We start from the raw sequence: 24,696 nt of genomic DNA, 5'->3' as shown, positions 1-24,696 counted from the left end.
TATGTCTGGTTTTGGGAATGAAGCATCTCGTATAAGAATTGGGTCTAGTTTCAAGAATGTACACCTTGTATAAGACATATAAAAAGGCTATGTCTAGTTTTGGGAATGAAGAATCTCATATAAAAGTTGGGTTTGGTTTCAAGAATTTACACAAGCATAAGATATATAATAAAACTACGTCTAGTTTTGGGAATGAAGCATCTCATATAAGAGTTAGGTCTGATTTTGAGAATGTACACCCTATATAAGACATGCAAAATCAAAATATAGTACAAAAAGGGCGATATGCATGCCCCCTTGGCCCCCCTTCAGATGTTAACATAAAGGTATGTTGATGTCTTAAGGAAGCTAGAAACAGGGATACACACCTTCAACACCAAGGAGATATCCTTTAGGCAACAATGTATAAAAATCAAAGCTAAAAAGGTAGTGCTCTTAGAAGCAAGGAAAAGATAGTTGTAAAAGATATATCTTGCAACAACTGCAAAGGGAATATTTTGGAGGAGAAGGAGGAAGAGGTCTTTGCTCAAAGACACCTACCTCCAAGAGGTGATTTTGAACAAAAATAACATCATTGACCATAAAGAAGGGGAACAAGAATTCATACCTTCCTCCTATTGCTAGGAAAAAATAATTCTTGATTAAGGATAACACACTTTTGGCACAAAGTGAGGGGTTTGTTTATAATAGATATACATTGCCAAGTGAGGAAGAGGTTGTATACAAGGATACACACCTTTTGCATAAGAGGGAATCCTTGAGCAAACAACAACTTCACACAAGGGATAACATTGTATCATAAGCAAACACCACTCAACAAAGGAAAAGTGGATCCTTAGAGAAGATAAGAGAAATCAATGCCCTCCAAGCTCAGGGACAAAAAGAAGAATTACGCAACCCCCAAAGAAAGATTATACATAAAAGATGTAGCACTTCAAGCAAAGAAAAGGTCCTAACCAAGGAACACTTATGTACTTACATGAAGGAAGATTCAATGTGAGAAAAGACCTCAAGATATGCAAACTACAACTCAAAAGAAGAGGCAATCTTCGAAAGGAGAGAGAAAATTAAATATACCATCCTTTCCCCCCAAGTGAGGAGGCGAGGATGAATTATGTTGCTACCCAAGTATGATTGAAAATTAAAAGGAATAACCATAGAGCCCCCAATAAAGTTAAACAACTAGTGCCATAGGCTGAGGAGCAACATAATAAGGTGAATGGAGTGTTAAGTCACTACCTCTTCACCAAGAAAAAATGCTAGATTAGTTGTAAGAGCTATGCGAGCTTGATCATATTGGTCTTAAAAAAAATCTTTAAAAGATTTACAATTTCCAAGAGAACAAGAATAATCTGTTTGTTGAATTTCACCAATTGCTTTGCTTGGAGGAGGAATTGCCACTTCTGCTAATTTATTTATTGACTCATTTACTTTTATTCTTGAAAGAGTTTTCACTTTCTTAATACCCTTGGGTGTTGGAGGAGTCGATTACCCGTAGTCAAAGTAATTTGGGGAGATGGCTTGCTTCTTTCTTTCCGGGGCCATTGATTGTAGCCAAGGGGGAAGAGTAGAAGCTATTCTTGTATAAGCTGTTGCAGTTTGGGTGGGCATGGTTTGTTGTGGAATGGATGCAGTTATAATGGGCTCTGTGTGAGTCATGATTGTGGGTGGTGTTGGCATTATGTGAACTGGTATGAGGACATGATTACATTGTATGTTGTCATTGATGTCAATATGCTGAAGAGGAGAGAACCGGTATATGTGAGAACCGGTATGTTTCCAAGAACTGATATAACACTGTGAACCGACATTTGTGCCAAAGTGAAGCGGTGTGTTTGTTTAAGGTGAACCGACATGTGGTTATGGGAACCGGCAAATGGAAGCTTTGTATGACTATCGGTTGGTAATCTCAACTTTAGGGTTTCCGGTTGAAGTGCCTCAAGCCTGTGTGACTCAATCGATGACTTTGTGTGATGAGTTAGCATTGTAACAAAGAAAAAATCATGTTGCCATGTCAGTTTTGTGCGCGTGAAGGATCCTGCATGAAGGAGATTGTTCCTATCTACCTTGGGAATGTGTGAAGTCTGTAAGCGGTGATAACGCGTGATGGGTTATCAGCCACTATGAAATTGGTGGAAAACGAACGATGGAGAACATCTTGAGATTGGTTCAAGACTGTTGCATTTAATGCAATGTGCTCAACGGTCAGGATTGAACCGTTTGAATTTCTTAACCTAACAGGTTTAGGGTTTAGGGTTTATGCTATCGACCTATCTGTTTCTTATAAGGTCGATGTTGTGTTTCTTTCTGAGGTTGTTGGCAAAAGTTGTGTGTGTGTATCCAAGTGAAGGGATACGTGATTCTTGCCAGACCAAAAGAGAGAAGTAATACTTGTAGAGTGTGAGTGCAGAAGGTGAAGAGGAGCTAAAACGGATCTGCATTGGCATTGAGTGCTGTTACCAGATCATTGTAATACCTGTTGATCTCTAACCACTTCAACAATTGGGAAATCCCTTAACAGGGTAGCTTTAATCGGCTTACTATAAACCCTTTAATAGGGTGACTCAAAACTATTGAGTTCTTGAAATCCTCTAACAAGGTAACCTTTAACAGGGTTTAATCCTTAACCGGTTATTCTAGCCATCCCTTAACCAGGTGATCCCTAACAGGATCAGTTCCTAACAAAACCTATTGTATCAGTCTTTAACTGGACAAGGCTCCTAATAGAGCGGACTTCTAAAGAGTTCAAAAATAGCTTGTGGGTATTCATCCCCACCGTGGTTTTTCCTAGTTGGCTTTTCACGTGAAAAATATGTGTCATGTGTGGTGTTATTCATGTGATGGTTTAAGTGATTTGTGTCTGAAGGTAAATCATGTTAATCTAGCTGTTTATATATATTTGATGATAGATTACCTGTTCATGCACTAGGGTGAAATGGAAATGAAGTATTAGATTGTATGAAAAGATAAGTGTCAACCGATTTATGCTTGTCTCAGTTATTCTGGGTTTTGCCGGTTGTACTCTGTTTAAGACCGGTGTTACTGTTTGTCTGTCAAAGCACAGTGTCTGCTGACAAACCAATTTAAGATTGTGTTTTTGTCTGTACTAATGCACCCCCCCCCCTCTCAGTACCGGTTTGGTGCTATCCGTTCATCATTGAGTTATCAGGTGGAACTTCTACAGTTAAGGTGCTTTTAAGGGCATCAGACATAATCTTGTCAAAGTCAATGTAAGCCTCATCAAGCATTGTGATAGTAACTTCTGAAAGGATTAGAAAAGAAGAAAGGGAGCTAGAAACATTTGTTACTTTATCTTGAGGTGTATCGAGGATTGACTCAGTTGAGGTGGGTGATTGAATGGAAATGACAACAATAATATTGGGAATTGTGGAAACCATTGGAGTTTACACCACAGTAGAAACAATATGCAAAGAGAAAACAATAGGAGTAGAAGTAGAACATTGCACACTTGTAGCAACGAAAGGAGTTGAAGCCTCTAGATATTTTACAGAAGTGAACACTTGTTCCATCATTATGGGAGGTTCTGAAAGATTTTTTTTATGTGAGCCTTCTTCACATTGCTGTTCTTGGTCAAGTTCAATAACATCAATTTGTTCTTGTGCTTGAAGAGGTGTTTCATCCTTAACCTTTTTCTTCTCTACCTACTACGAATATGAGCTTGGGGCCCTTCTTTGGTTTAGAGGGATCGTCTTTGTTCTTGGTTTTGAGTTTCGACCTTTTCATAGGAGGTCCTGCAATATCTTCCTTAGATCCTACCTTGGAAGGCTTCAGTTCGATTCCTTTATTTTGCAACCAAACATTAGTATTATCAAGAATGCATTGAAATATTTTCCCGATGGAGGTGGATTCCTTTTGAGACCATTGGATCTTAGGGAGTGGAGTATCAACAATTTTACCTTGTACATATTTAGGATCTACTACATCTTCTTCGTCCTTCATGGTGTCAGGAATATCTGGTAGATCAAGATTCTTAATTTGCTCAAGTGTGAGCTGATTGTAGTCCAGTCTCCTCTCTTCTTCATCAGTTCTACATTATGCTCAAATGTCTTCAAACCTATGCACATGAGTATAACTCTTTTTAGGTTTGTCCTTATGCCATGGTAATCAAAGTCTTCTCTCCTCTTGAATCTTTTCATAGTTACCCATTGTATTAATTTCCCATTTGTTTAGCCTTGTAAGATGTGTTTACTGAGTAACGATGTGTTCCAAGAGGAAATTTGAAGCTAACTTTGAGGAACACAAATGGACCACTGAGAGAGGAGGGGGGGGGTGAATCAGTGGTAATCTAAAAATCTAAATATCTGGATGATTAAAATATCAACAATCTAGATTATGAGCCTATGAGGAGAGACATATAAACACATTAACACATACACATAAGATGCAAGCCCATAAACAAGATGTATGAGGAAAACCCAATGTGGGACGAACCTTGGTGAGAAATGCTACTGGAGTTTACTGCTCCAATCCAGCCTCACAAATAAAACTAATTACAAAGCTTAGGGCACCAACCCAAAGCATCACCTACCCTTGCTCTGAGCACCCACTCAAATAAACACAATGATATTAGATTTTTCAATACAATGAATAGCCTTGTTACAAATGTGTTTTGTAAAACTTACAAATTATACCTTTGAGATTGACCTAGTTCTTTTCTGCTCTTTGATCTTGGTTCACAATCTCATCTCTCTACTCTCTAGTCTTTGGTCTCTGATGCTCTCTGATCTCTGATCTCTGTCTTCTGCATTGATCACCTTTTCTTATCTGCCTTTTACAGTGTACATAAAACACTATGTTATCTGCCTTGGCTTTGCACTCTCTAGTTGTTGATCTCAGTTCTCTGCTTTGACCTTCAGGTACCTTTAATCTCCTCTTTACTTTCTGATCATTTTGCATGTAGTCTCTTTTGCAGTGTTACAGCTCCACTGGCATCGTGTTATGCATACTTGTGGAAATAGCTTCTCTAAGACGTACGACCCTCTGTTTTCTTCATTGATCTATAATCTGCCATTTGCTTACTTCTCACACTTAGTTCATTCCAGCTTAGCTGTTCACCTTCTACTAGCACACACACTTATACTTTTACTTGGCGGTAATCTACATTCATCAAGGATTTTCCCTCCAGATCGTAACAGGTTGTTCCAGGTGGACTTTCCAACCAAAAACTACATTCCCAAAGTCATTTTCCTCTTTGCATACTCAACAATAACACCTACCCCCTGGCAAATCTCATCATTCACAATATGCACAAGATCTTTCCTCCAAATTAGAATTTAAAATAATTCTTCTTGAGCTCCTGAGAAATCATATTTTCTAGCTATTCAATCCTCTGTATAGAGCCAACCATAATCTTAAATGCATAGACCATTTTACCTGGATTTTTCTGAGAGGGTAGGTCACCATGACAAGTAACCCTCATCAATATTCAGTAAACTTGTCATGTTGACTGCAAATCTCACCAACTAAAGATTTTACATCATCCTAGAGTCACCAACTTCTGCACAAGGTTATTCATTAAATTCAATTTAGAATCTAATTGGATCTTTACTTACTCTGATTAGTTTATTCCTCTCTGCATTCGAAGTCTATTCTCGATGAGATAGATAACTACCTCATTAAAATCGACCATCACCTCTGTAAGCACCGACCTCTGCATATCAGATTTCATTCTCGACCACTTGTCTTTATTTTAATCGTCCACTTCGCTCAGGGAAGGTTGGTCAACAACCACATATATCTTTATGTCTATCGAGCTGCAGATGTGGCATCAAAATCATCTATATCGGTCAAAACAACACTCAGATTTTTATCGCTGAGACTTGTTCTCCTATCACAACGAAGCAAAATTATTATCGCAAAAGTGCCAGGTTACACTGAAAAGCAAAGGTGTGTCGATAGGACTTAACACAAGTCACACCGAAAAAGCATCATTTTGGTGTATCTACCACATACGAAAAGATGCAAGCTTGGTCTTGCCAAAAGGGTAGGTCTTGGCGAAAGGAAGATGAACCTCAAAAAATACACATGCCTCTCCAGTGAACATTCATTTTTTGATGTGATAGTAAACGTGTCACATCAGAGCCTTTAGTCATCCACCATGGGCCCCATTTTGATATAACCCACACAGTCTGATAAAAGGCAAAAGGGCTCTTTCTGAAACTCATCTCGCCAAAAAAAAACATTAAACGCTACATTATTGAAGGGACCCATACGTACAAATTAAAACTAGAATGGATCAATAAATGATTGTCTATTGGATACTCGCGAACACATGGGCAAAGTGGGCCCCATATGAATAAGTCACAGTTTGGGTGGACAAACAAACGGTCACCACATGGATTCTTGTAGACATGGAGTGAAGTGGGCCCAATAGAGCTGATGATATCACATCATTGGGATGTCACATATCGGTATGACTTCCACCGACTGCCAAGAGGGAGAAAGGGTCTTATCGAAAGGTCAAGTCATGCCAAAAAGGCATTTGCTGCCACACAACCTATTGGCATTATGTGAACCGGTATGAGGACATAATGACATTGCATGTTGTCATTGATGTCAATATGTTGAAGAGGTGAGAAACGAAATATGAGAGAACTGACATAACAATGTGAACCGGAATTTGTGCCAAAGAGAAGCGGTGCGCTTGCTCAAGGTGAACCGACATATGGTTATGGGAATCGGCACATGGAAGCGTTGTATGACTACCAGTTGGTAGTCTCAACTTCAGGGTTTCCGGTTGAAGTGCTTCAAGCCTGTGTGGCTCAACCAGTGACATTGTGTGATGAGTTAGCATTATAACGAAGAATAGATCATGTTGCCACATCAGCCTTGTGCACGTGAAGGATCTTGTATGGAAGAGATTGTTCCTATCTACCTCGGGAATGTGCGAAGTCTGTAAAATGGTGATAACGTGTGATGGGTTATCAGCTGCCATGAAATTGGTGAAAATGGACGATGGAGAATGTCTTGAGATTGGATCAAGATTGTTGCAATTAATGGAGTGTTCTCAACGGTCAGGATTGAACCATTTGAATTCCTTAACCTAATAGGTTTAGGGTTTAGGGTTTATGCTATCGACCTATCTGTTTTCCTATAAGGTTGATGTTGTGTCTCTTTCTGAGGTTGTTGGCAAAAGTTGTGTGTGTGTATCCAAGAGAAGGGGTACGTGATTCTTACCAGACCAAAAGGAGAGAAGTGATACCTGTAGAGTGTAAGTGCAGAAGGTGAAAAGGAGCTTAAGCGGATCTGCATTGGCATTGGGTGTTGTTACTAGATCATTGTAATACCTGTTGATCTCTAACCATCTCAATAGTTGGAAAATCCCTTAACAGGGTAGCCTTAGTCGGCTTGCTGTAAATCCTTTAACAGGGTAATTGAAAGCTATTGAGTTCAAAATCCTTTAGCTATTGAGTTCTTGAAATCCTCTAACAAGGTAACCTTTAACAGGGTTTAACCCTTAACCGGGTATTGTAGCCATCGCTTAACCGAGTGATCCCTAATAGGATCGGTTTCTAGCAGAACCTATTGTAATGTCTCTAACCGGACAAGTCTCCTAATAGAGCAGACTTCTAAAGAGTTCTAAAACAGCTTGTGGGTATTCATCCCCACCGTGGTTTTTCCCAGTTAGGTTTCCACGTGAAAAATATGTCTGTCATGTGTGATGCTTTTATCTTGTGATGCTTTCCTATTGTCTATCAAGCATATGATGGTTCTGTGTTTTATGCCTGTCAATAAAACATGTTGAACTAGCTGTTATTATGATCTGATGATAGATTACCTGTTTATGCATAAGGGTGAAATGGTAGTGTAGTCTTGAGTTGAGTGAAAAGCTAAGTGAGTAACCGGTTAACGCTTGTCTCAGGCATTCTTAGCTTTATCAGTTGCACTCTGTTCCAAACCGGTGTCACTGTTTGCCAGTCATTTAAAGTGTTTGCTGTCAAACCGGTTTAGGACTGTATTTTTGTCCGTACTCATTCACCCCCCCTCTCAGTACCGGGTTAGTAATATCTGTTCATCATTGAGTTATCAATTGGTATCAGAGCATCCTCCAGGTCCTCTGTGCTATAAGCTTAACCGCTTGAGGTAAAGATCCCAGTCTAATGATGAAGAGGGAAGGTCCAAAAACAGAGAAAATTTCAGTATATGGAAAGACAGAATGAAGATATACATCAGAAGCATGGGTGCTCAACACTGGAGCTATGTTGAGACTGCCTATGTTGCTCCTACCGGTACCCTTATCGATGACCAAAAGAGATAGATGTAGGAGAATGGGCAAGTCATGGAAGCCCTAATTAGTAGTTTATCTGACATTAAGTTTATTGATGTTCAGGATAAGGTAAATCCCAAAGAGGTATGGGATACTCTTGAAAATATCTATGGTGGTGATGAACATGTAAAACAAGCTAAGGAATAAAGCCTTAGAGGGAAGTTTGAAGATATGCGGATGGTTGAAGGTGAGACCACTCAACAATATGGAATAAGAATCAAAACCATTGTTGGAGATATCAAGAGTGCAGGTGGTAAAATAGAAGATGTCACTGTGGTAAGCAAAGTCCTGAGATCCCTATTGCCGGTCTATGCAATAAGGGTTGCTGCTATTCAAGAGCTAATATCAATAGACAAGACTAAGGTATCCCTAGACTCCATCATTGCGAAGTTGACAACCTATGAGCTAAATAGTTTTGATGGCAGTGTTCAAAAGACTGAATCAACTTTTAAAGCTTCTGCAGTACCATCCAGAAAAGGAAAAGAAGCTAGCACTAGTGGTGAACCTAGACAGAGTAGAGAAATGGATGATGAGGAGATTCTGATGGCATTTGAAGCTCTCATTTCCAGGAAACTTCCAAAAGGAACTGACAAATACAAAGGTAAGCTACCTTTGAAATGCTTCTCTTGTAACCGGATAGGACATATTGCTGTAAACTATCCTAATGGCGACAACAAGGACAAACCAAAAAGGTTCAAGAATTTCAAAGGAGGAAACTGGAGAAATTGTTTTGTGGCAGTTGATGAAGGTGTCATAGATGAAGAATTAGAGGATGAAGAAAATGAAGATATTGTGTTTGTTGCTATCAAGTTAGATGTGTCAGACAAGAAGGCTCTTGTCTCCTTGTTTGATAATTCCAATGAGTGGATCATTGACAGTGGCTGTTCTCACCATATGACTGGTGACCAGAGCAAGTTTCTATCATTGGAGGAGTATGATGGTGGTGTGGTTTGGTTTGGGAATGATGCACCATGCATGGTCAAAGGTAGAGGGTCCATCTCTCTGAATGGAAAGAGTAGTGCTGACAATGTGTATTGGGTTGATGGTCTTAGACACAACCTTCTGAGTGTTGCCAAGCTAAATGATAGTGGCCTCACTCTAGAATTCAAGAATGGAGTTTGTAGAATCAAAGGAAAGAATGGTGAATTGGTGTCCACCGGCATGCAGACCAAAGGTAACCTATTTCAGCTGAATGCAAATATAAGTACATGTCTTATGGCTAAATTTGATGATAGTTGGATATGGCATAGGAGACTCTGCCATGTAAACTTTGATAACATTGTGAAGGCTAGTAAGATCAAGGCAGTTAGAGGGTTGCCGGTGCTAAGCAAACCGGATAATACCTTGTGCAGAGAGTGTCAATTGGGGAAAATGTCTTCCTCAACCTTTAAAGGTAAATCTTTCACTGCTGACAACTTGCTTGATCTTGTGCATACTGATTTGTGTGGTCCTATGAAAACTAGAAGTGTGTAGGGTGATAGGTACTTCATGATTCTCACTGATGACTGCTCAAGAATGATGTGGGTCACATTCTTGAAAGACAAGTCTAAAGCCTTTGTAAAATTCAAAGCTTTCAGAGCATTAGTGGAGAAGGAAAGCGGTAAAAGGATCAAGTGCCTGAGAACTGATCAAGGAGGGGAATTCACTTCCGGTGAATTCAACAAGTATTGTGAAGAACATGGCATCAAGAGGCAACTGTCTGCCCCCCGGACTTCACAATAGAATGGCCTAGTAGAGAGGAATAACCGAACTATGGTTGAAGCAGCTAGAACCATGTTGATTCAAGGAAAGGTAGCTCACACCTTTTGGAGAGAAGCGGTGAGCACTTCAATCTACACAATGAACCAGGTACTCATCACGAAAGGTAAGGATAAAAATCCTTATGAGTATTGGACCGGTAAGACACGTGTGGTCAGCTACTTTAGAGTGTTTGGTAGCAAATGTTACATCAAGAGGAGTGAACACCAGAGCAAATTTGATGCGAAATGTGATGAGGGAATATTCCTAGGATATTCTACCAAGAGCAAAGCTGTCAAGTGTTTCAACAATAGGACTCAGAGAATTATGGAAAGCATCAATGTAAGAGTCGATGAAACCTCTGAGAAAACTGAGGAAACCGACAGTGAGCAAGCGGTAAACGAACCGGTTGCAACCTTCTGGGAACCGATTGACAGCCAACCGAGTACCAGTAACAATGTTCCTACACCGGCAAATGTAGATGCTGATATTGATGGAGATGAGGATGAAGAAGAAAAGCAAGAGGAATCTATCAAGACCATTCCTTGGTATGTCAAGTTGAATCATGATCCTAAGCAGATCATAGGAGATAAGGATGTAGGAATCCTTACAAGAAGAAAGGTCAGAGAAAACTCTTGTATGATCTCTGAATTTGAGCCTAAATCAGTCAAAGAGGCACATAAGGATGAAGACTGGATCAAGGCAATGGAAGAGGAACTTGACCAGATAGAGAAAAATGGTACATGGTCTTTGGTGCCCAGACCGGAGCACAAAAATGTCATTGGTACTAAATGGGTTTTCAGAAATAAGCTGAATGAGGATGGCATAGTGATTAGGAACAAAGCCAGATTGGTGTGCAAAGGATATGCTCAAGAAGAAGGAGAAGACTATGGCGAAATCTTTGGTCCTTTAGCCAGATTGGAAGGAATCCGTATGCTTCTTGCATATACAACTTTTAAAGGTTTCAAAGTATATCAAATGGATGTAAAATCTGCATTCCTAAATGGTGTACTTGAAGAGGAGGTGTATATTGAGCAACCAGATGGGTTTTCTCTATTTGAAGACAGTGACATGGTATGTAGGCTACATAAAGCCTTATATGGACTAAAGCAGGCACCTAGGGCATGGTATGAACGTCTGAATTCTCATCTTGTGAAGATTGGATTTGAGAGAACAAGTGAAGATAGTAATATTTACTTGAGGTTTGAAGGAGATCAAATCCTGATCTGTGAGATATTTGTTGATGACATTATCTTTGGTGGAGATGACAAGATGAGTCATGAGTTTGCAGATGAGATGAAGAAAGAGTTTGAAATGTCACTCATAGGGAAGATTAAATTCTTCATTAGACTGCAGATCCAACAGATGAAGGATGAAATCTTTATCACTCAGTCCAAGTATGTCAAAGAGGTGTTGAAGACCTTTGGCATGGAAGATAGCAAACCGGTTGGTACTCCGATGGTGACCGGTTGTAAACTATCTAAAGAAGATGACTTAGAATTGGTTGATGAGAAGGAATACCAATCAATGATTGGTATGTTGCATTATGTAGTGCATAGCAGACCGGATATTGCACATGCAGTTGGCATTACTGCAAGATTCCAGAAAAGCCCAAGAGAATCTCACTTGGTTGCAGTCAAGCGGATTCTTAGGTATGTGAAGGGAACTATTGACTATGGATTGTGGTATCCTTATAGCAAGGATTTCAACCTGAAAGTATACACAGATGTTGATTGGGCAGGCAATATAGATGACCGGAAAAGCACAACCAGTGGTGCATTCTTTCTTGGTGGTAGACTGGTCTCATGGATGAGTAAGAAGCAGAGTTGTATCTCCCAGTCTACAGCGGAAGCAGAGTATGTTGCAGCTTTCATGAACTGCACTCAGACAATTTGGATGAAGCATGTATTAAATGGCTTCAAAGTTCCTGTATCTGAACCGGTATGTATATTTTGTTACAATACTAGTGCAATTAATATCTCCAAGAATTCGGTTTTACATTCTAGAACCAAGCACTTTGAGCTTAAGTATCATTTCTTAAGGGAAAAGGTTCAGAACAAAGAGATTGCACTGGAACATGTTTCCAGTAAGGAGCAGTTAGCAGACATATTCACCAAGCCTCTTCCAAAGACTACATTTATGTACTTAAGAGGTGAATTAGGGGTGTTGCCCCTTTAGGAGGTAAACTAAAAGCATATGCTCCACATCAGTCAGGTACTGCATAGTCAAATTTATTTTGGATTGATGTGTTGAAGGATGCTACTCGTCAGGGGGAGCAACATAATGGAACAGGGAAGCTTGTGCCTCCACTTTGACATTGTTGTCAAAGGGGGAGAAGATGTTAAGCGAAGAAGATATCTACAGAAATTGGAGGAGAAGATGTGAAGCGGAGAGATATCTTTATATATTGCCATCAGTGCCAAAGGGGGAGATTGTTGGCATTATGTGAACCGGTATGAGGATATAATGACATTGTATGTTGTCATTGATGTCAATATGCTAAAGAGGTGAGAACCGACATATGAGAGAACTGGCATAACACTGTGAACCGACATTTGTGCCAAAGAGAAGCGGTGTGCTTGTTCAAGGTGAACCGACATATGGTTATGGGAACCGACACATGGAAGGGTTGTATGACTACCGGTTGGTAGTCTCAACTTCAGGGTTTTCGGTTGAAGTGCTTCAAGTCTGTGTGGCTCAACCGGTGACATTGTGTGATGAGTTAGCATTATAACGAATAACAGATCATGTTGCCACGTCAGCCTTGTGTGCGTGAAGGATCTTGCATGGAGGAGATTGTTCCTATCTACCTCGGGAATGTGCGAAGTCTATAAAATGGTGATAACGTGTGATGGGTTATTAGCCGCCATGAAATCGGTGAAAATGGACGATGGAGAATGTCTTGAGATTGGATCAAGACTATTGCAATTAATGGAGTGTTCTCAACGGTCATGATTGAACCATTTGAGTTCCTTAATCTAACAGGTTTAGGGTTTAGGGTTTATGCTACCGACCTATCTATTTTCCTATAAGGTCAATGTTGTGTCTCTTTCTGAGGTTGTTGGCAAAGGTTGTGTGTGTGTATCCAAGAGAAGGGATGCATGATTCTTGCCAGACCAAAAGGAGAGAAGTGATACCTGTAGAGTGTAAGTGAAAAAGGTGAAAAGGAGCTTAAGCGGATCTGCATTGGCATTGGGTGCTATTACCAGATCATTTTAATACCTGTTGATCTCTAACCACCTCAACAGTTGGAAAATCCCTTAACAGGGTAGCCTTAACTGACTTGCTGTAAATCCTTTAACAGGGTAATTCAAAGCTATTGAGTTCGAAATCCTTTAGCTATTGAGTTCTTGAAATCCTCTAACAAGGTAACCTTTAATAGGGTTTAACCCTTAATGAGGTATTGTAGCCATCCCTTAACCGGGTGATCCCTAACAGGATCGGTTCCTAGCAGAACCTATTGTAATGTCTTTAACCGGACAAGGCTCCTAACAGAGCAGACTTCTAAAGAGTTCAAAAACAACTTGTGGGTATTCATCCCCACCATCATTTTTCCCAGTTGGGTTTCCACGTGAAAAATATGTGGGTCATGTGTGATGCTTTTATCTTGTGATGCTTTCCTATTGTCTGTCAAGCATATGATGGTTCTGTGTTTTATGCCTGTCAATAAAACATGTTGAATTAGCTGTTATTATGATCTAATGATAGATTACCTATTTATGCATAAGGGTGAAATGGTAGTGTAGTCTTGAGTTGAGTGAAAAGCTAAGTGAGTAACCGGTTAACGCTTGTCTCAGGCATTCTTAGCTTTACCGGTTGCACTCTATTCCAAACTGGTGTCATTGTTTGCCAGTCATTTAAAGTGTCTGCTGTCAAACAAGTTTAGGACTGTATTTTTGTTTGTACTGATTCAACCCCCCCCTCTCAGTGCTGAGTTAGTACAATCGTTCTTGCATTGAGTTATCATAACTATGGGCCCCACACACACACATCACATCGAGTGTATAGATCCCGCCACTTTATCACCATGCGAACAGTTTGACAAAGTGGGCCCGATCGAGGCTCCCACTAGAGGGAAAGCATGTCGCCAAGACATCAAAGACCACCTAAGCATAAAGTGAGTTGCCGAAAGGCAAACTCACACCGAAATCAAGATACATCAGCCAGACTTCCACTCCATCTCACCAAAAAGGGAACCCTTTCAGTATAGCAATAGGAGACCGATAAGAGATAAAAGGGGTCATAGCGATAGACCATGTCTCATCGACAAGGAACACGTCGATTAGACAAAAACGTGGTCTCATCGAAATAATGTAGCCTTAGAGATTTTGACCATTTTTCAGCCCGCAACTTGCATATATCAAATCTGATGGGTGAAACACACTGAGAACCAAATAGGGAACATGATGCCAACCCTTGGTGACATGAATTCAACCCAGCTGCTCATCTGCATGATATGCGCATCCTATGTGTTATGCAATACTTCTTATAACTGCATAGCGATAACCTGCGTGTTCTGTGCATCTCCAACCTACATGTTATGTGCAACCTTTCTCCTATTACAGTAGCCTTCCAAATACATATACTCCATGCTTTCCTTCTTTATCCCGCTTGTGTGACTAATATTGCCTGTAAGTGAGTGCAACTAAGTCAGTGTGTTATGCATTTCTGCATCTGCACTTGCTCTCTGTGTTGCCAATCTAATCCTCTCTGCATCTTTGATCAATCTGATCTTCATCTTCTTGTGAGGCACATATCACGATGCATCTTCACCAGTACTGATTTGAGCACAATCATCTCTGCATGTCCATCCAGTACTGCAACTATTGACATCAATGGCAACTTCAATGTCAACAATCTCCCCCTTTGGCATTGATGTCAACACCAATAATCACTCTCCCCCTTTGACAACAATGGCAAAGGGGTAGGTTACCTGTAAAAAATAAAAAATATTCATATGATTTTCATATTGACTACCAACCATGATATCAATAAGCTCCCCCTTAGGCTGTACATCCTGCAACAAACCTACATTACGTAACTAAAATATCACTCCCCCTTTGATGTATGTATCTCCCCCTAAGGTCTTTCACCTCCTCAAGTTTGAGGAGATATCATCTGTGCATGGAATGCACAATGCTTGCTCATGAACACATTCTTTCCATTCTCATTTTCTTGGCCACACTTTCTCCTCCAAATCTACTTGATCTCCCTCCATCTCTCATTTGCAACGTTTGGAACAACATTGATTATCTTTCTTTGCTTGACCTCCCTTGATCTACAATATTTTGCAGTGTGGCCAAAGTTGTTGCAGCTGTAGCAAACTGTGTTCATACTAATTTGAGAATTAGTAGGGTATCTGCCAAACATATTTGTTTTCCTTCTCCAAAATATATTATTGTGACTAGCTAATGGAACAATAAAACTTCTTGACAAACCAAAGACCCTTCTATTTTTGTTCCATGCATATCCATGTTTCTCATAATTTCTACCAACTCTTTCATGCTGACTATAGTTGTTGTATCTTACATTTTTGTTGAAAGAGTATTTTTAGGGGCTGCTATAGTTTTGGGATGATTTTCTTCTACATTCATGACTTCTATGACCAAATCCATTACATTGATAACATATAACATTCACATTTCTTGGAGCAGCAAAAGAATTCTTGCTTACACAACTAGGAGAAGGCATATGAATGGACCTACATTCTGAAATCCTATGTCCATATGCATTACATCTTTGATACTTTATATTTTTGTTTCCAAATAATTTAATTTGATCTCTTCTAGATTCTTTTCTATATTCACTTTCTCTATGTCCATATCCCTTGCATGAAAAACAACAACCAGAGAAGGGGGGTTTGTAACTTACAAATTTATTTTGTCAGAGTGTGGAGATCTTGCAGGCATGTTTGCTCCATTTCTTCTTCTTCTGTTATTGGCCTTGGGCTGAGAGTTTGCATCAATCCTTTCATCTGATCCCTTTTGTCTCCAAACTTGATTAGTCTTGTGAGCAACAATATATTCTAGTCTTCTTCCAGCGTGAGGTCTCTGCTATTTACTTTTCTTCTTTTATCTTTCTTCTGTTTGGTCTCAATTCTCTCCTCTCACCTACAACTACCTTTAATCTCGTCTTCACTTTTTGATCATTTTGCATGCAGTCTCTTTTGCAGTGTTATTCCTGCACTAGCATCGTGTTATGCATACTTATGGAAATAACTTCTCTATGACCCCCTGTTTTCTTCATTGATATGTAATTTGCCTTTTGCTTACTTCTCACACTTAGTTCATTCGAGCTAAGCTATTCACCTCTACTGCCACACACACTTATACTTTTACTTGGCGGTAATCTACATTTATCAAGGATTTTCCCTCCAGATCGTAAAAGGTTGTTCCAGGTGGACATTCCTTCCAGAAACTGCATTCCCAAAGTGATTTTCCTCTTTGCCTACTCAACAATCAGAACAACCCCCTGACAAATCTCATCATTCACGATATGCATAAGATCTTCCCTCCAAATTATAATTAAAAATTATTCTCGAGCTCTTGAGAAATCATATATGCTAGCTATTCGATCCTCTGTACAAAGCCAATCACAATCTTAAATGCATAGACCATTTTATCTAGATTTTTTTGAGAGGGTAGGTCACTATGACAAGTAACCCTCATCAATCTTCAATAAACTTGTCATGTCAACTACAACTCTCACATGAAATTTAATTGGATCTTTACTTGCTCTGATTAGTTTATTCCTCTCTGTATTCAAGCTCTATTCCCGATGAGATTGATAACTACCTCATTAAAATCAACCATCACCTCTGTAAGCACCAACCTCTGCAATGCAAATTTCATTCTTAGGCTATATATGTGACATCAAAATCATCTCTATCAGTCAAAAGAACACTCAGATTTTTATCATTGAGAATTGTTCTCCTGTCACAACGAAGCAAAATTCTTATCGCTATAGCTTTCCAAAGGTCTGCAAGAGCTGATTTGGGTCATGGCAAAGTGCCATGTTACACCCAAAAGAAAGGTGCGTCGACAGGACTTGACACAAGTGACACCGAAAAAGCATCATTTCAATGTATCTTCCATGGACGACAAGATGCAAGCTCGGTCTTGCTGAAAGGGCAGGTCTTGGTGAAAGGAATAGACAGGCCCCAACAAATACACATGTCTCTACACATGGACATTCATTTGCTGATGTGACAGTAAACGTGTCACACCAGAGCCTTTAGTCATCCACCATGGGCCCCATTTCAGTATAACTCACACAATTCGATAAAAGGCAAAAGGGCTCTTGCCGAAACTCCTCTTACCAAAAAAGAACATTAAACGCTACATTACCAAAGGGACACATACATACAACTCAAAAATAGAATGGATCAATGAATGATCGCCTATTGGATACCCGCAAACACATGGGCAAAGTGGGTCCCATATGAACAAGTCATGGTCTGGGTGGACAAATAAAGGGTTGCCACATGGATTCTTGTAGATGCGGAGCAAAGTGGGCTTGACAAAGATGATGATGTCACATCATCGGGGATCTCACATATCGACATGACTTCCACCGACCACCAAGAGGGAGAAAGGGTCTTACGGAAAGGTCAAGTCATGCTGAAAACACATTTGTTGCCACACAACCACAGGCCCCACACAAACACATCACACCAAGCGTAGAGATCCTACCACTTCATGGCCATGCGAACAGTCTAACAAAGTAGGCCCGATCGAGGCCCCCACTAGAGGGAAAGCATGTGACCAAGACATCAAAGACCGCCTAAGCATAAAGTGAGTCTTGCCGAAAGACAAACTCACACCGAAATCAAGATACATCAATCGGATTGATAGACTTATAAAGCACTAAGGGGGGGGGGGGTGAATTAGTGACAACAAAAACAATACCACTTCAAACACAGACCGGTAAAAACAGTTAACCAAATTTCTTATAACTATGCATGCAATCCAAAGTGATATTAAAGCATCCACAACAAGTAAAATATCCACCATAACACAAGTGTTTATACGTGGAAAAACCAACTGGGAAAAACCACGGTGAGATGGGACTCACAAGTTAACTATCTGCAGTAATAGGTAACTGACCGGTTAAGGTCTACAAAGTGCTATGCTAGGAGAGAATCCTGTTAAAGATCCCAAAGCTTTGTTAGGAGCTATACCCTGTTAAATGTAGTACCCTGTTAGGAGTAATCTTGGTAGAGGATTTCAAACCCAAACTAATGGATCACCTTGTTAGAGGATTTGTATAGTGAAGCTTGTTAGAGCTTACCTGATTAGGGGATTTAACTGTTGTAGTGATTAGAAAACAACAGGTGGTGTGATCTAAAAATAGGACATCTTGCTTGTATAGATCCTCTTCTGCTCAATCAATACTACAATGCCGACATACTTTTCAGCTCCTTTAGTAAATTGCATCAACTCATCACTCATATTTCACATCATAAATATAGTTCATCACAATGTCATTTTATAGACATTATATTTCATGTCGGCTCAGGAATCTTATCACAATTTCCTAGGTGCAGTGTATCTGGACAATCTTTCATAACACATCACAAATTGTCGCCAAATCTGTTGGTTAGGGATAACTCATCACGACCAGTGATAACTCATCACACAATCAGTGAAACTGGTTGGAACACTGATATCGGTTAAGAGTTGACCTCTTCCAACTCATAGATCGATTTTCCTCCATTCGCTTCCTTGATGATCTCTGTAGTATCTCCAAACTGGTGTCATGCCATTCCTGTATATACCGGTTGTCTACATATACTGGTTAGACACCTTCAAAACTGGTTGGACTTCACTATACAAATAATACCGGTTTGCAATAAAAAGACTTAGGAGTAGTACTGGTTTGCCTTAACTAAAATGACTATGACAATGTGAATATATGTGTGTGTATATATGTGCCATCAATGACAACACATAAAGTCATCCATTACAAAAATCATCATCAAGCCAACAATCTCCCCCTTTGGCATTGATGGCAACACTTAGAAAATTTTACAACTTTACAACTAAGTGTGCTTACAATCGATCTATGAGTTAGACACACATATGAATGAGACCACATTTTTGTCTCCAAACTGGTGTCATGTCATTCATGCATATACCGGTTTTCTACATATACTAGTTAGACACCTTCAAAACTGGTTGGAATTAACTATATAAATAATACCGGTTTGCAATACAAATACTTAGGAGTAGTATTGGTTTGCCTTAACTAAGCTGACTATGACAATGTGAACATGTGTGTGTGTGTGTATGTGCCATCAATGACAACACATAAAGTCATCCATTACAAAAATCATCATCAAGCCAACAATCTCCCCCTTTGGCATTGATGGCAACACTTAGAAAATTTTACAACTTTACAACTAAGTGTGCTTACAATCGATCTATGAGTTAGACACACATATGAATGAGACCACATTTTTGTCTCCAAACTGGTGTCATGTCATTCATGCATATACCGGTTTTCTACATATACCAGTTAGACACCTTCAAAACTGGTTGGACTTAACTATATAAATAATACCGGTTTGCAATACAAATACTTAGGAGTAGTATTGGTTTGCCTTAACTAAGATGACTATGACAATGTGAACATATGTGTGTGTATATATGTGCCATCAATGACAACACATAAAGTCATCCATTACAAAAATCATCATCAAGCCAACACAGATATCCACTCCGTCTCACTGAAAAGGGAACTGATCGATATAGCAATAGTAGACTGATAAGAGATAAAAGGGGTCATAGCGATAGACCATGTCTCATCGACAAGGAATATGTCGATGAGACAAAAATGCGGTCTCATTGAAATACTGCAACCTTAGACATTTTGACCATTTTTTAGCTTGCAACATGCATAGATCAAATCTGATGGGTGAAACACATTGAGAACTAAATAGGGAACATGATGCTAACTCTCCATGACATGAACTCAACCCATCTCCTCATTTGTGTGATATGCGAATATTGCATGTTATGTGCTCCTGCGACTAATACTCCCTATAACTGCATAGCGATAACCTGCGTGTTATGCGCATCTCCAACCAACGTCTTATGTACAACCTTTATCCTATTGCAGTAGCCTTCAAAATGCACATACTCCATGCCTTCCTTTTGTATCCCCCTTGTGTGACTAACACTGCCTGCAACTGAGTGCGACTAACCCGGTGTGTTATGCATTTCTACATCTGCATTTTTCTCTATGTTGCCAATCTAATCCTTTCTGCATCTTTGACCAATATGATCTTCATCTTCTTGTGAGACATATATCATGATGCATCTTCACCAGGTTTGACTTGAGCACAATCATCCCTACATGTCCATCCAGTACTGCAACTGTTGACATCAATGATAACTTTAATGTCAACAAGCTTTATGTGCTTCTAATTGCTAACCATGAACAATTATGATATTTCAGCTCATCTCCATCAAAACAATATTATTGCTTGGGTACCTGGGTAACATGAAAGGTTCTCCTTCATATCAACCAATCCCGATGGAAGAAAAATTGGGAAACTTAGAAAAAGACAACCATATTTCTTTATTGTGTTTCGGGCCTCCTCTGAAACTCTTTTTTTTAAGTAAGCACATCAGTTCTCCAAAGAAAGCAATATTGACCCTTCAAAAATGATTCAAGCTTTATTTGTAGGTCAACTGAGGGTAATAATTATAAATAGGAAGAACATTTCTGTCTCCGTCTGTGGTAAGACTAGGGAAATGTCTCATAGATGCAAGAATGTATAGCGAGTAAGAAGTCATATAGAATTTCAGGGTAGTATTCAAATGGGATAGATACTCATAGAGTGTGTCGTTAATTGACTATCCCCAATAAATCGTATTCCTATGCTTTTTGATTATTTGGATGAATTGAAACATCCAATCTTGAATTACATTTGATGCGGGCAAACCTTTGATCGTGCTTAGGAGAGTTATCATGTCTCCTATTTGCTCCCTAAAATCACATCGATTTAGAAACTTAGGCCATCTTGTGGTTGTATCTCTAAATGCCTCCATTAAATTAGTGTTTATACTCTTAGATTATATTTTACAGTGTTCTAATCATAATATTCCTAACCATGCTAAAAGAAACATCAACATACTCCTCTACATTTGGACACCTAAAAATTCTATCAAAGAACTCTGCATGTAATCTAATAACCACGTTCCCATCTGAGTCTTTGAATCTCCTTGTTTCTTTGTCAAAGTGGGCTACTACCGCCAGGACAAACTTAGGATCACGAGCTGCAATAGGGAGTGATATGACTAGGTGAAGACCATTGTTGACAAATGTTTGATTGGAAAGTAAGCTCCACTCAACATGATGGTTTTGACAAATGTTTGGGAAGAAAAGAAAATCAAGAGAACAAAAACCCTAAGCAAAATACAAAATATAACATACCTACTAATTCAAACTAAAAAATCAATGCAAGATGCTGTCACCAAAATCCAGCGACTCGAAGGCATGAATGAGAAGACAGAGAAAATTGCGAATGAAATGAAATAAGAACATAAAAGCAAAAGAACTAATACAAAGAGCTCAAAAAGAACTCGAAAATTGAAAACATAAATGTGAGTTCGTGTTGAATAAATGAGGTGCACTTCGAGTTTTGAGACACATTGTGCATCCAATTGCACATTGGGTTTTAAAATATGAAATTCAACTATCAATGTAAAACCAAAATGACTTGTAATTTGGGTTTCAAAACTGAATTAGAAGTAACACAAAACAATATGTAATTTGGGGTTTTGAAAACCAAATTACAAGTCGGAAGAAAAATAACTCAAATACTAAATGAGCCCCTGGAACTAATAAGCATGAGTTTCGAAGCATCATTCCAAGAGACTAAAACGCATCTCGAGAAATGCTTTAGAGGTTTTCAAGCCATGAAAAATACAAAATTGAAGGGGGGTCCTCAATTCTAAACTGATTCAGAATTGAAAATAATAGTTGGCTCTGACTGAGGAACTTCCTTTGGCAATTCTTTGAAATGACCAACGAAAGTAGAAATCTCAAATATCTAAGTGCCTTCACATGTCCATTGGATGTAGATTCAAGTGTCAAAAAGACAAAAGACACCAAAAAGAAAAGACTCAAAAGACACAAAGAGTATGCACATATGTGCAAAATTTCCTTGTTACTTTACTGAGTAAAAAGCTTTAGGTGTTTTTTGCTATTAGGCAGCGAAAAAGGTGTCCCATTTTGATATGCCAAGAGATACCTATTTTCACTATGGATCTGATGAATTTTGAAAGGATCCATCCGTGTGTGTGAAAAGTGGATAAAGTCTGCAAGCTGTAAGACACAACACTTCAATTAAGTCATTGCATGCATGGTTAAACATATATAATCATGAATATAAAACCATAACAAATCAACCTATTGCCTTCTAAAAGATGCGAGTATAGACTTGCTCTCAAATTTATCTAAGCAATACCAGTGACTAGAATACACCAAGATAAAATATTTAATCTATATGGGCATAATATTAAGCTAGATGAATTCAAGCAATCATGATTAAACTAAGAGGCAATAATCTCAAAGCACAATATCTTCAATGACTCTAGAGGAAAAACTACACAATAACTATAAATCTCTAGGGCGTCTTGAGTGAGAGATGAAGGGCTGAATTTATAGAGACTCAAAAGAGAGACCAACGGTCAAGATCGATTAACAATAAGCGGTTGAGATTCCTCAAGAAAAAAACACAATCTAGGCTAATTGAAATAATAGAGAGTCAGATTAAGTTAATCTTGAGATAGATTCCAATTATAGCTTGATTGAATGCATTCAGATTATAAGTTTGAGTTTGCATTGGAGATAAAATTAGTTGATTCCATGCACTTGGGATAAAATTTAGTTGATTCCATGCACATGAGATAAAATTAGCTCAAGATTTTTATTTAGAAAAAGACTTTTCAATGTAACTGAACCTCTTTCCTCAATAAAAGCTTTGAGTTTTAATTTTAGAGAAAATGATTAATTCAATTTAATTGCTTTTCTAAAATTTCTCATGTTATCTCAATTTTTAGAAAAAGAAATATCTTAAGTTTGATTTCTTTTCTCAATTTAATTCTTTTCTTTTGCAGATTAATTTAACTCTTTCTTTTGAAGATTAATTCCTTTTTTTGTGATTAATCTCTTTTTGTAAATTAATTCCTCGTTTTCTTTAAATTAATTCATTTTTTTGGTGATTTAAATGACAAATTGTTTTATTAATTAAATATGCTAGGATATTTAATTAAATAAATAGGATAATTGATCAAAATGATTTACTTGGAATGATTTAATTAATTAAATAAATATTTAATTAATATAGAGTGATTTATTTGCCATGTAACATTAATGATTGAAGAATTAATTAATTAGGCGGTCAAGGTTGATTTAATTGCCTTTGGTTAGGACCTTGGTGATGTTGTCGAGATTAGGTGACCATTTTTAGGGTATTACATTTTCTCCTCTTTGAATTAATGTGCGAGCAACACGTTGGTTCAAATAATAGTTGATGTCAAATAGATATCAGTTCTGAAATTGATGGATCACAAATCAATGAAGAACAAGATGTTCAACTTGATTTGAAGTGATAAAACTAAAGAAGTTGATTAAAGCGATATCGATCCTGAACTTGATTGAACTAGGACTGATGCAAAGCGAGATACCGTTCATGAACTTGATTGATCAAGAAATGAGCATCAATCTAGAACTTGATTGAACTAGATTGAGCGAAGAAATAAAACCGATTCCGAACTTGATTGAACTAGAATCAACTGAGCAAAGAGAGAATGTCCAACTTGATTTGATGTGATGAAACTGAACATCAATTTGAAGATTGATTCAGATAAGGATAAAAATTGTTATGCCCGTAGAGATTGCTTTATTTGACATCGAAGAATCTCAATTTAATATGATGTGATTGAGTTAAGATGCCCCTAGTAACAAGGTTTAATTGATTTTCTTTGACTAAAAAGATTTTTGCTCGACTTTTAGATGAAGATTTGAAAAATTTCTCGACTTTGAATAATTTTAATCACTGAAAAGATGTAATGAGTATGCCAACTTGGGAGCAAAATCGAAAGATAGTGAGGGTACAACAATTTTAGGAAATTTTGAGAAGATAAAAAGATTTAGCGATGATAATTTTGAGCACGAAGATTGATGTTGAAGATTGAATTTGAGATTAGAGTTGAATTGAGTGCAAAACGATTCAAAAAAAGTGATTGAAAGACGAAAATACCAAGTGGTCAACGTTGTGAAATTTCGACTAGAAAATTGACGTCAGATTTCGATTTTGGCAAGGGTACAAATTTTATGTCCATCGGAGAAAGTTTGAAAATTAGGGTTTGGGATATATAAGGGGTTCAATGTGTCATTGTCAATTCATTTTTACCTCTCAAAGTTCAAAATTTTAAAAACCTCCTATGAAGAAAAATGACAATTCTGATTCAAGAGCATCGATTCGAGTGCCAAAGATGACATAATCAGCCGTAGAACTATGCCCCAGTAGTAAGTGATCGAACGCAAACCTTGTGCATTTCTCATTTTTTGAATTTTTGTTGAATTTTTCATTTTGAATTTCATTTGATGTTGTGGTGTATCGTTTTATCATTCGGTGTTAAATTGTTTCTCGTACGAGT

Source organism: Cryptomeria japonica, chromosome 8 (genome assembly GCF_030272615.1).
Source record: "Cryptomeria japonica chromosome 8, Sugi_1.0, whole genome shotgun sequence".
Taxonomy (NCBI): domain Eukaryota; kingdom Viridiplantae; phylum Streptophyta; class Pinopsida; order Cupressales; family Cupressaceae; genus Cryptomeria; species Cryptomeria japonica.
Note: the sequence above shows the minus strand (reverse complement) of the source record.